Source organism: Pseudomyrmex gracilis, unplaced genomic scaffold (genome assembly GCF_002006095.1).
Source record: "Pseudomyrmex gracilis isolate BER0280 unplaced genomic scaffold, ASM200609v1 scaffold_41, whole genome shotgun sequence".
Taxonomy (NCBI): domain Eukaryota; kingdom Metazoa; phylum Arthropoda; class Insecta; order Hymenoptera; family Formicidae; genus Pseudomyrmex; species Pseudomyrmex gracilis.
Window position 1 is genome coordinate 750130 of NW_018020625.1, and position 4157 is coordinate 754286.

Sequence of the window (4157 nt, forward strand, 5' to 3'; positions counted from 1 at the left end):
GGAAACATGCGGGGTAACATGTTTATTGTACAAGCTCTTTCAACCGACTAGCTTTGATTACGCGGGATTACGGGAAGGAGTTTACGTGATTTTTACAAACATGCTAAATACCTGAGAAGAACGTGATCACGAAGCGCTGGCGAGCCAAGTCGTGCGCGCTACCCTATATTTTTATATATATTGTTCGTGTATATATATATATATATATATATATTATATTCTGTCTTTACAATTGCACGATCACACTAATTACTCGTTTAATGTAATCAAGACGTTGTCTACTGTAAAAATCGAAGACCTCTGCGAGAATAAGCTATACGTATTGTATACGAATGTACACGCGACTTTGGAGGAGCAAAACCGACACACACACACACACACACACACACGCGCGCGCGCGCGTTCACGCACGTAAACGTAAAAGAGTTTACAAATGGTTACATCGAACACTTTCTCTAGCTACGAGTTGCGCAAAATTGTCAAATTGATATTCCACATAGTCGTTTAAAATCTCACTTCTGCCTACTTATTAGACATAGAAAATCCAACCGTATACGAGTAAAGATCGCTTCAAATTTTCATTTTACAATTTTCACACGAAGTGTGGAAACTATCAAATAGTCGCTCGAATAATAAAATTTATAGAGTATCGAAACTGCAATAGTTTAAATGCGATTTAAAACGATCGTAATAATATTTCTTTATACTAACTACTTCACGGATAATTTGTACAAGCGTAACACGAAAAATTCAGTAAGAATTTTATCAATAGACTCATGTTTTCTCTAATTTTTTGTTTTTTTGTTTTTTTTTTGTTCGTTACGTTATATTTACTAAAATAGAAAAGTAAGTACAAGTATAATACTTTAGTCTAGGTTTTTACTGTTATTCTTTTTTTGTCAATTTGTTTGAATCGTAACAGTTAATATTTTTTAATATTACGTTCTCTTTTCCCCTTATAGTCCGATATACACTTTACTTTGCTACAAATATTATTTTTCTTTTACAAAAATGTATATACAGAGACGAGACTTTTTTTTTTTTTTTACTCAACGAGCTGGTTAATCATCTTTTTCTAAAGGAAAATTCTAAAGAAACGCGCCCAAGTCCGATTTCAAAAGACGACCGGCACTATTTTCGTGTACCTTCTAATTTTACGTTCTTCTCCCAAAAGGAAAAGAAAACGTCTGCGCGGAGCGTAATTGGTTCCGGAATAACTTTAGCCTTCAGCTAATTTTTTTTTTTTTTTTTTTTTTTTTTGCGCATAATAACACACTCTATTAACGAGAAATAAGAGATTGACGCTTTCTTTGGGAAAGTTTTTCAAAGATTTCTCCGAAACAATTTTATCTAGTGCTCCAGTAATTGTCAGCACCGGCCTAATGATCTCGCAACTTCGGTGCGGAAGCTGCGAATTTCGAGTTCGAGTCCACTTAACACTTTTAGAATTTTTTTCGAACCGGTCTTTTTCAACCGAGCGTATCAAAGTCATTGGCAATTATACTTTTTCGCTCGACGCTCTCTGACTCTAATGACTGATTATCTTTTTGACTTAACCCACAATTTCTGTTATGTGGAATCATTGGTTCTTTGAAAATCCTCCGATATCATCGTCCGACGACAATTCTCGGTTTAATACGTGCAAAAGAACTCATTGAGTTTTTCTCTCCCGATCAATTTCTGCCGCGCTCAGATCCGAATTGCTCTTCAAATTGATTTTTTGCTTTGTCTTTTTCGTAATTCTCGATCCGATTAAAGTTTCTGGTAATTTTTTTTTTTTTTTTTTCGAACATCTAATATACAAACAGCACGCGACATCACATGAATACCAATTCTTTTGATTTTATGTTTTACGAGAGATGTTAATAAAACCTACGCACACGTAGAAAATAGAAATTGCAGAATCAATCACTTGATACAATATATCAAAAAACTTTTAATTATACCACGCATCAATCATGAAATTACTTTCAACACACGAATAATACGATCTAATTTGCGTCACATAATACAATATTTTGTAACATTTGTAACACTCAGTGATATGTGACAATAAGCATAGTATGCATGCAAATCTCAAAGCTCATCCGTGACATTTCTCTAGTTTTTTTTTCGCACAAAATAACTCGCTTACATATCTATCAGCGCATGCACACGTGGACAAAAAAAAAATAATAATAAAAAAATAAATAAATAGCGTAAAATTGGGTGAAAAGGTAAACGGACAAATAAAATGAGAGATCGGTTTACAAATAAATATAAAACATATATTTAAATTAAATGCGCCACAAAATATCTTGTTTTGCGAAAAACCTGAAGTCAGAGTAATCCTGATTTTAGTTTCGTCTACGTGAAATTACAACGTCAAAGAGATGCATAAATCATTGCTTTCTCTTTCTCTCTCTCTCTCTTTCTGTACGACGGTAACGTGCACACGTTTCAACACACATGATAAAGCAATAATAGAACCACCGATATGTCAAAAAAATCAAATAAACATCGACCCACGACATACCCACGAATTAATACAAAAACATTTATGTACAAAAAAAAAACTTTGCTAAAATCATAGACGATTTAAATCGTCGACGAATCTCTCTCTTTCGCTCACCCCTCCTTCTACCCCCCCTTATTCCGTTTTATCGATGTATTCAGTCTTAATTTACCGTGTATCAATCCATCGCACCACAGTTTCACGTAAATGAGAGTAATTAAAATATTATACATTTACATCGCACGTGCTAATGAAGAGGGAATTGAATTTTTGGAAAAAGAAATAAACAATTATCGCCTTTCTCTTTTTTTAACCAACCGTTCTTGCATGTGTTTCCTCTTCTTGGAATAAAATGAAACTTAGAGATATGTAACAAAACAATTTAAATTTACGCAAAAATGTGTCCTGTCTGTATTTTTAAATTAAAAATACAGACAAGACACATTTTTGCGCAAATTAAATTTTTAATACAGACTTTTTTAATATGAACAAAAATACGTGAGAGAAATGAAAAGAATTCACAGACATTTAGAAATTCATATTTAATTTTTTTTTATTTTTTTATTTTTTTACACGCTAGTAATGTGAAGAAGGAATTTCGGTTTTTTTAGTGTAATTTTAATAATTCTGTATCTGAAAAACATTTATGTTTGATGGAACTTCACATTTGAAACCGATTTGTTTGTGAAAAAAAAATTAGATCTGTGAATTCTTTTTTATAAATTGTTTTAAGTTCTGTTTATAAAAAATTAGTGTTTTTCGATAGACGCAGCACCACCAGTTTCGACTGCGCGAAAAAAACAATCAAAGCTCGTGGAGCAACGTGCGTGTCTTGTAATGAATGAAAATTATTATTGCTGCTAATACATCAACGCGAATGTATTACGATTATTGCTCTGAGGAATAGTTAGTCGAAAATTTGATCGTGTGTCTCGAATTATATTTTCCAGACGGGAAATTATGAAGTTTCTTAACGGCGCTCGTTCTCGGTGTCGCATCGTTTCTCGAGTCTGCTCGGAATTTATTGATCGTTTTTCCTCGCACTGAGCAATGAACACTAACTGGTATGCACATGTAGAATACAACATATAGACAGTTTTTCAAAAACTGAGTAATTTATCATATTGTTTCGCATTTTTTCAATCGCGCACTTAATCGTAGCTGCCTTGTTTTTTTTTTTTTGTTTCCTTTGTCTCACATCGTGGCGTGAAAATTAAGGATTATTTCGGAATCTGAAGAGGCGCATTTTTTGTTTTTTAGCGTCAAACGTGATTAGCGTCGTAAGCGCGATTCTCACATCATTTCGAGCGATTTTCAAACGAAAATCGCTTAGGGCCGAAGAAGTTACACAACCACGTTGGTTCGACAACTAAATGCAACGCTATGCCAGAGATATTTCGTGCGCGCGCTATGCGCGTTATTACGCGGATGAGACGTTTCACAAAGCAGTTCGAGAGTTTCAATGCCTGCGAGAGTATATCAGGATTCTCCTCTTCCCCTCCCCACCCATCCTCTTTGACGTTCGCACAGATACATGTATAGGTACATCATATATATATATATATATATATATATATATATATATATATATATATTATATTCTGTCTTTACAATTGCACGATCACACTAATTACTCGTTTAATGTAATCAAGACGTTGTCTAC